General features: G+C 35.3%; 1 protein-coding gene across 1 annotated transcript in view; it reads left to right on the plus strand.

Annotated features, from left to right (window-relative positions):
• The window catches only part of LOC108736474 (protein-tyrosine sulfotransferase), a 241,466-nt gene that overhangs the window by 228,878 nt on the left and 2,907 nt on the right, over positions 1 to 9,681 (plus strand). The window lies entirely within an intron of this gene.

Raw genomic sequence — 9,681 nt, forward strand, 5'->3', positions numbered from 1 at the left:
AGAGATGTACTTTGGCTTCTTTCATGACGAGTAGGCGGTCTCGTATCGGGTTTTTAATTCAAGGAATATAATTGTGGGAAATCTGTACATAAACAAGGTTATGTGCAGGTTAAGGTTTTATACATTAAGTTTTTGTACATAGTGTTGTGTTTTTGAAAATACAAAGCTTTAACGCAACAAGGGTCTTTAATTGGACAATACTAGTCCATTGGTTCATCCTGAGCTAACGAGATGATGTGTAGCGAATTACGCACACCGATTGCGTAAAACCCCGAAGGGATAATAAATAAATTTGGCATTTCTTTCATATAATGGGCACTGGAGCATAAAATATGAAAGTTATAAAAAAAAAATATGAGGCAAAGTTGCAGAGAATATCTGTGTGTACCTGTGTACATGCTGGAAAAAATCCAAAAACGAAAATAAATAGGGAACCACCTCTACTTCAATACCATCTCGATGAATTTTGAGTATAATCTTTTGACTCCATACTCAGGGTTAGCCCTTCATCGACCCTGAAAAAAACAGCCTGATAGCTTTTTTTTCACCCCCTCCCCCTATGACAGCGTCTAATTTTACTGGACTATGTATAAAATGTGAACGGATGCTTACAATTCAAAAAACCTAGCGGCACGGCGTAGAGGTTTAGACCATTACTTAGCATTGAGGAGGTCGCGGATTCGATTCCAGGTCCGTATACCTTGGTCCAAGTTTTTCTGTAGTTTCCTTGGATCGCTTAGGCAAATGCTGGGGTAGTAATATTCCACAGATAATCTTTCATTCTCTTCTGTCTTCATTTCCTCCGTCTTATCTTTCTCACCCGAACCACCACCCACTCATTTCCACGATTTCTGAAGAGGTTCTTTCGCCTTACCTTCCGGCGTAGTCCGGAGGGACAACCCGCTCACCAGCATTAGTGTCTGGTGGGAATGAAACATCCAAAAGTTTTTTTCCTACAATTTATGTAGATAATTCGTTAAAACGATTGAAGTAATTGTATACTTACTTGGTATCCAATAAGAAGTGGGTGTATCGTAAATGTCTCACCATGGATGTTTCTATCTGAACCATAAATGACAATAAATACATTAATAAAGGTGAGTACCGCAAATGCCCCACTTAAATTTTTTCGACTTTTTATAAATACGAAGTGTCAATATGCATTTCACTTTTTTAAGCGTTTTAATGTGGAATTTTTAGTTTTAGTGTTTTGTGTACGCCGACGAAAGGTCTAGAATTGGAGCTGTATGTTTTGGAACAAAGATTTATACATAATTTTTAGCTTTTAAATAATTATTCTTTATAAGGACACTAACTAATTTGGTTACAATGTGTTTATAATTTTATTAATATTAAAATAACTATGAAAGCAGGGAAGTGTATCTATATTTATATATAGTTAAGCAGGAGATAAACATGAATTTCATTATAATTTATGACATATTTGGCGATAAAACTTCCTAATCCATTACCTATGCAAAAGTATTCCTCGCGAATTCATCAGAGCAGAAGTTACGTGTAGAGTTTAGAGCTGGTTAGTATCTACAGCATTAAAAGAACAAATAGTGCTGTTCAAAGCAAAGCAACAGGTGTACAATGTGCAATTTCGTCAATGACAGTTTTGCCTTCGAAATTAGTTCATTATTCGACAAATAAGATGGAGAACTCGTAACGAACGCGGACGAGAGATGCGACTTAATTAGCGCCAAATTAAGATCATCTAATAAAGGAAAATGCACTTGGCAGCATTAGATCGGATTACTCCGAAGAACCTCGTTCGCTTGGAACATTTTTTGTAATGGTACGAGCTCTAAAGAAGTTAATTGGAAATTAGCATACTTAATACTGCTTTCATATTTGAGCCGGATTCAGATTTAAAATTATACGTTCTCATTTGATCTTCTTCAATATTAAGATTTTTTAAGCTTTGCCATGAATTGAACATTTTCCAATTTTACGTTTTAAAATATTAGCAAGAAAATAAACAGCGACGATTCGTGGAGTACCCAATGGAAATTTAGTACAGGCCTGACGCTGGAAGCTGGCGGAAATTTTAAAATGGCGTGGATGCGCGGTGGCAAAAGTAGGCAGTTTTAGGTATAAAGATTGCAGCCCTCATTCTTCAGTATTCCTATTAGGGGCGTAGATTAATTATTTAAAAATAGGGATCAGTGAGCAAGTAATAGACCAGACAAACAGAAGAACTAATTGTTGATGTTGGTGACAGTGATAGAGATTCCCATGATGAGAGTGAATGTGAAAACTAAGTATAAAACAAAAGCAATAGGTTAATTTTTTCTTTTTGATAAGTCATGTTTTTACATTATTTTCTAGTACGCTACTGTCCTATCTGTATTAATACTATAATTTACGCCTACTGAAAGCTTATTTGTATATCGGTTCCAAGTGACTTACCCAAATAGGTCATAAATGGAATGCGCGACCGCTCGCCAGCTTCCTTCGTCAGACCTGTATGTGGATACACGACATGAAGGGAAGGAGCTTTTTAAAAAACATAGAAGCTTTTAATTGCTTGTAAAAATTGTACTTAAAAAATTTAATGTTTATTTGCTAATACATACTATAACTGAATAATTTGTTCATCAAATGCAGATATATTGAGTATTAACATTAACGACGATTGTAAATTTGACCGATTTAATGGGTTTTTGTTAATTACACTGGCAAATTCGGCCAGAAACGTTTCGTAACCTTCAAAAATAAAATGTAAATTCGGTCGTGTGCCCAGGTAGACGCAGAAAACATCTTAAGTGTTAAAGTGTTGTTACATACTCTTTTATAATATGAGTGTACATATAATCAATAACAACCCCTTGTTGTAAAGGTAGGCGGTCTCTTAATTAGTTAATTTACTATTGACAACGGAAAAATTAATGTTTTAGATTATCTGAAATCAACATCACATCTCCCACCATTAGGAGCTTTTACCTCGAACAAATAGATTAAGGGCATTTCAAAGATTTACATAAAAATAAACGTTAATAGATATATGTAGTATCATTTTTAGTTTTTAATTGGTAGTGGTATGCAAGGGAAGGAAAAATAGGGAAAGAGCGAATATAAAGATAGAAGACGAAAGATTAGAAGAAGCTGATTTTAGGTATGTATAGGAAGTCCTATAGGAAGTCAGGACGGAGGGAGAAGTAGGGATATACAACAGAGGATAGCGCAGGGTCGAGTCGTCTTCAATAAAAAGCAGTCACTTCTACGCTCGCGAATGATTAATTTAGAAATTCGAAAAATTTTGTTAAAGGTGTATGTTTTGAGCACGGCTCTGTACGGGTGTGAAACGTGGGCGCGGTGGAAAAGAAAAGGTAAGAAGCGTTCGACATGTGGTGTTACCGGCGAATGATGAGGATACCGTGAATAGAGAATGTCAGAAATAAAGGAGTATTAGAAAGAATAGAAGAACAGAGGACTCTATAGAAGTTAATAAAAAAATAGGTGGTTTGGAGACCGAAACAGGAGTTAAGAGGAGTAGAGGCAGATCTAGATTAGATTATTGTTCGCAAATAGTTAAGGATGTGAGATGTTCTAGTTTTAGGGGAATGCGAAGATTAGCTCGGGATAGGAAGGAGTGGAGGTACGTGTCTAACCAATCTTAGGACTGTCGACCTTATATCAAAGAAACTACTTCGCCCTGAGGTTGTGATGTCAAACTGCTTTTTTTTTCCTTAACAGTGTAAGGAATGAAAATTTGAAAATAATGATAAAAATGGAATTGAAAACCAAATTTCTTTTAAAAGAAGTATGTACCAAGAAGTTAATAACTGTTTTTGTCTCACAGTAGTAACCCTTATAAATGCATCTTGCACGTCTTTTTTTATTATTAACCATTAGGCATCTTACTCTTGGTAAAATGAAATATAAAAACTTTCATGAAACAAGTGATTCATCTTAGCTTTTCCGAAATACATAGTGCAAATTGAAACTTTGTCACTGGAACATCTTATATGTAAATGAATTTCGAAGTTACAATTGCGATTGAAGAAAAGTGGATGGTTATAAATCGTGCTACGGATACGTTTCCAGCTCGGTAGACGTCTGTACCCCTGAAAGGTGGAATATTTATTGCCTGATTAAAATAAAGTTATGCCCATATCCATATCACAAGCTGAAATAAAAGAAACGTTATTTTGTAAAGAGATTTATCATTGCTTTTTAGTAAATGTATTTTAAAAACTTCTACAGATACAAAATCGAACAATTATGGAACAAATTCACCCATCAGGAGTTTTGTTTTACAGGAAAATATTTACTGTTGAGGTGCAGGGTATGAGTTATATACAGCTAATGTCGGGTACCCGGTAATCCGATATCCGGAAAAATCACTATCCGGTGCATCTCTATAATAACATCGAATAATCATATACCTAGACAGCTCTTTCTTCTGTACCAATAGAGCGGCATGACCTAGAGGTTTAGACCATTGCTTAGCATTCGGGAGGACGCCGGTTCGATTCCGGGACCGTCTGCCTTGGTTCAAGTATTTCTGTGGTTTCCTTGGATCACTTAGGCAAATACCGGGGCAGTAATATTCCTCAGACAATCTTTCATTCTCTTCTGTATTCATTTCGTCCGTCTCATCTTTCTCACCCGAACCACCACCCCCCCATTCCCACGATTCCCGAAACGAGGCTGAAGAGGGCCTTCCGCCCTACTTTCCAGGGTAGTCTGGAGGGACCGCCCGTCCAACAGCATTAGTGGCTGGTGAGAATGATATCCAAAAGCTTTTTTGACGTGACAACGTCTTATAATTCGATGGAGCCGGCTGCACGCACGAAAATATATGACTCATGCGGCGTTACCTCGCTCTGAGGCGTTCCATTTAAGGCTTGAAGTGCAAGCGATAGCGCGGAACGAGCGACAAAGAGGTACAATCGGCCTCCGCGTTCGGCAGCGTTCGACATCTGTCTCTCTCCTACTTGAGTGAGCGATGCGTCCGCGTGGACAGCTGCTATACAATAATACATTTCCATTTACCTCCTTCTCTATATCCATACAAAATATCTATCAAACAAATAAAATTAAAATTTTCTTTTGAAAAATGAAACCATTCCATCAGTATTTTCTTATGACATTGTCACGTTCAACTATCGTCAGTAAATCGACTTTACAGACAACCGATTTTTTTCTATACAAACTGAATTTCGTTTAGACACTGAATATTAAAGTCTACAAAAAGAAAATTTCCTATAGAAATGTTGTTATAAAGAAGCGAATTTATATGTTTATTTTGACATATAACTATGCCACCATATTATAAAGCGACGAATTATATATATTTAGAAATGGGATATAATTACATTAATCTAATATTGAAAGGGGGTTATACAATTTAGAATGATTAGCCAACAATTTAACTATAAATTAATTAATAACCCAATAGTATTATAATAATAATTTTAGCCTGCCTTATTATATAATTGGGGAACGTAGAAATGGCAAGAAAGTATTACAGAATGTCATAAATTGCCAAAGTGATACATCGCTTTGCGCTTTCCATTTCATCATCTACCTCTATATCTTATCTATCGGTCTTTGCTCTTTCCTTTATTAGGACTTGGTCTGCAGTTTTTGTATCTTCGTCCATCACTTATAGTTGCATCTACTACTAGTCTTTTCTTTTCTTTCCATTACTAATGCTTCTGTGCTGTCTTTCTCTATCTCACCACTTCTTCACTCTTAAGAAGTGTGTCATCAGTATCAACAAGAGAGTACAATCAAGCCGCGCGTTTTCTGTTCACCGTTTATCTTCACCGCTTATTTTCACTAGTTGTACTCACCGATTGAAAGCATTGTACATATTGTAAATAGTTTAATAGAGTTTACAATAATTACAGTGTTTTTAATGATCAACAAATACATACAAACTTTTAATTAAGATTGTTAGAAACACAGGGTGTGTGAAGTCGGTAAGCCGTCTCACCACCCTGAGTCATCATCTTGAATTCGTCTCCCGACTCTAGACTTTCGACTTCTTCATTATAATTATTGATTCCGCTATTTAAACGGTTGTTAATGAACTATGAACACTCTCTATTTATTATATATATTTATCTGAAATGTTCGGAAATGTTAAAAATAAACTTCGCTCTAGAATATTTTTACCGACTTCTGTTTTTAAAGTGAATGTAAACAAGATTCAAGTGTCAATGAACCTCTGTGTTTTTTTAGACACAGGGAAAGCGTATCAGAAGTGGGATTTATTTTAAGTACCTTTTCATGTTTTTAGCTCCTTAGCTGTATTGATTTCGTTAAGAAAGCGAAAGAAAGCTTTTGAAATTTATTAAATTTTCGGATTCTTACCCAGCCGTCCCTAGTAGCTGTAATTGACCTTTAAATTACTCTTTTGGTCATGCCATCAGGGACATATGAATTTCAAATTACGTTTTGATTGCATCAAATTCATATGAAGCGAAGTGATGCGACTGGTTTAAATTAAGGTATCAAACAAATCCTGATTATCACCGTATGAATGTATAATGTCCACGTATATATTTAGATATTTCCTGTGAACCTGTGATACGAAAGAAATCAAATTATTCACGATAAATTTGAAATGTAAAATAACTTTGAGGTGAATGGATATTTGAGTCGAAGTATACCATTATCGGGATTGTATTCGAATCGGTGCAAACGCTATTTGACTTATACATACGTCTGACTGCCTTTCGAATTGGTAGACGTATCAGAGACGGCAGTGGCGGATTTAGCATTTAAGCGATTCAATTTTGATGACCCTTAGTAAATGATTTTACTACCTCTACACCCTACAGTGCATCTACATTCTATACAGGTTTCACATAAAAAGTTGTGACTTGGGAAATGACAGTGAATGTTAACCAAAAAGTACAAGATTATAACCACCGCACCAGGCTGTATTTAAAAAGTGTATAATGTTTGATATATATTGATCAATATTGGTTCAAATTGTTAAGTTTCAATAGGTACCTAGTAATATGAAAAGAAAAAGTGCAGTAATCTATAGGGTTGTTCGGAAAGTCATTTCGTTTTTTTTTGTGGAAATGAAAGACAGTTTTCGTATACTTTAATACTTTATTAAATTATATATTGACCGTTCTGGTCCAATACCTTTTGCCATCTTTCTGGTAGTAGCATAATTCCACGCTCATAAAATTTTTGGTCTTTGCTGGCAAAAAACTGATCGAGGAGGTTTTTGACCTCCTCATTTGAGGTGAAGGTTTTACCGTCTAAAAATTCGATCTCACGTGTTGTTATTCGCCGGTTCACATCAACTAATGCCTTTATCGCGTCTTTATCAGCTTCAACCGGCCTCAATTTAGCGAACCAGTTCTGGCACTGGCGTACTGTCAACACACCTTCTCCATACACATCAGTCAATTTCTTTCTGGCTTGAACAGCATTTTTACCCTTTCTGTAGTAAAACAGTAAGATATGTCGAAAATGCTGCTTATCGCTCTCCATATTTAAAAGGGCACCAACCAAAAACTACTGCGTAGAATTAATTGGAATTTTTCACACACAAGCCTTGCTATATGAGCTCTCAAAGCATATAAAAATTATACGGCTTAATGTGAAGTTGGGTGCAAAAGAATACAATTAAATCCTCTGTCGGGAAAAAACGAAATGACTTTCCGAACAACCCGATAGTAATTGTTTATTTCTAGTATTGAAAAAATATATACCATGTGTCATAGCTTAAACTTACATTTCCTTTAGTAGTCTACCGCTTCGTTCATGAAGTCTTCAAAATTTAGTGATGGTCCATCACACTTTTTCGGAGGTCATTAAAAGACGATGTGGTGCACGATTTTTTAGCAGTTAGTTAGATGTTTTGGAGTATAAGTGCAATGTTCTACGCCGGTTCTTATACGGTTCAGGGAGTACCAGACACGTCTTTAAAACCTTGTAGGTGATTGAGGCAATCAAACTGGAACATTTCCATAGACCTAACGTTAACCGTCCTTTCCTCTATCCAGGTGAATTGGGCGTTCCGTTCGGTTAGGGGAGTAAGATTGCTGAATTTCGTGACTTTAGTCTAGGGGATCTGAATGCTAATGGGCAGGTCGAATTTAGCGCGAATTTCATCCTTAGTAGGTGTTGGAGGTGTCTGAGATGAGGTGGAACAATGCTGCTGAGAGCAGGTAAATAGTGTTCAGGAGTTGGGTCTCATTTAGTGTATAATTAGTCGCATAGTGTGGTTGAATTGTATGCCAATATTTTGTGTCAGAATGTTATTCATTCAGGCTGGAGCACAGGATTCTGCTGGAGTAGACTAAAACTAAGGCAGTGGCTCTCAGGTAGTCAGATGAAGCTCTTCATGAGGTACCTGTTAGAACTGATGCTGTTCCGATTCGGGTACAGTTGTTGGATGAATACTAAGCTTCTTCAGAGTTCCTTCCATCTGCAATCTTCATCCAGCATCGGAGATGGTCTGAGCATAAAAATAGTTAAGCAAAAATGTTTGTTTAATGCTCTATTCCATCCTACAATATGAGTATATTTAATATATATATATGTGTATATTGTTCTCTGTTTTTCTAATCCAAAATAATGAATGTATGTGTGTTATGTATGTATGTGTTCATGTGTTATTAGGGTTGTTGGTCGTTAACAACTCTCATGTTTTATTACTTCGTAATCACTTAATGGATTAAATGAAATTGCCATTTTTATGAGGGCTTTTTTGTTTTTACAACTGATCTGTCATGCCATTAATCATTAAATGTGTACTGGCTGTGATAACAAATACCAAGTAGCTATTAAAACTGTGATTGTACGTTTTAGGATATAAACATCGTATTCGAATTTATTATGGTTTTCATTAAATGCAATTAAATTTCTCCATTTTGTTTTCATATTCTGCAGTTCTTACGATTGTGCGTTAACGGTAAGAGTTTTCCTACCTAATATTTATCAAAATCGGTTCAATGTAATTGGTAGTTGAGTTTGTTTATCACGTAATTACGGAATTTACGTGAAGTAGTCCTTTTTACAGTAATTGTAAAATAGTGTTCTTAATGTTTATTAGAAATAATTTTTTGTAAATTTTAATTTACCCTGTTTTCTATTTTGAAAATATCAAAAGCAATTTCCTCGCCTTCATCGGTTCGGATGGTAATTCACATCCGGGTGAGATGATGTACTCTCTTCCCGAGGATTGTATACAATTTATTACCTTAAATGACAAAATTAGTTGTTAAATGATGCGTCTCGAAAATGAATTATCTATCAAAATCAGGTAGTAACAAACGTAAACGTAAAAACGGCCATATATCATAAATAAACTATTAGGGCTTTAGTACATATCTTCACCTTCTTTACCCGATATCACCGTATTAAGCGTTGATATTGACATTGGTGTCAACAGCGGAATACGTTTATTTTCGGAAAAGAATTAAATCTAAAGATTTGGATTTCCTAAAATAATATTTTTTTTTATTAAATACGTATTTTAAATACTCTCATTAGATATGCTATCCAAATATTATTGTTTTTATTTTTAATAAATTATTCATTTAACAACGATTTTTAGTAAAAATTATCGTTAATTCATGCAATGGTCCGGTTTGTAATAATTAAAATACTTAAAAAAGAATTTAAAAACATGTAATACTTCGAGAAAATGATACTGTTTCATCTACAATTGACTTCATATCATTTGCTTTTTGCAAT

The sequence above is a fragment of the Agrilus planipennis genome, unplaced genomic scaffold (genome assembly GCF_000699045.2).
Source record: "Agrilus planipennis isolate EAB-ADULT unplaced genomic scaffold, Apla_2.0 scaffold127, whole genome shotgun sequence".
Lineage (NCBI taxonomy): Eukaryota > Metazoa > Arthropoda > Insecta > Coleoptera > Buprestidae > Agrilus > Agrilus planipennis.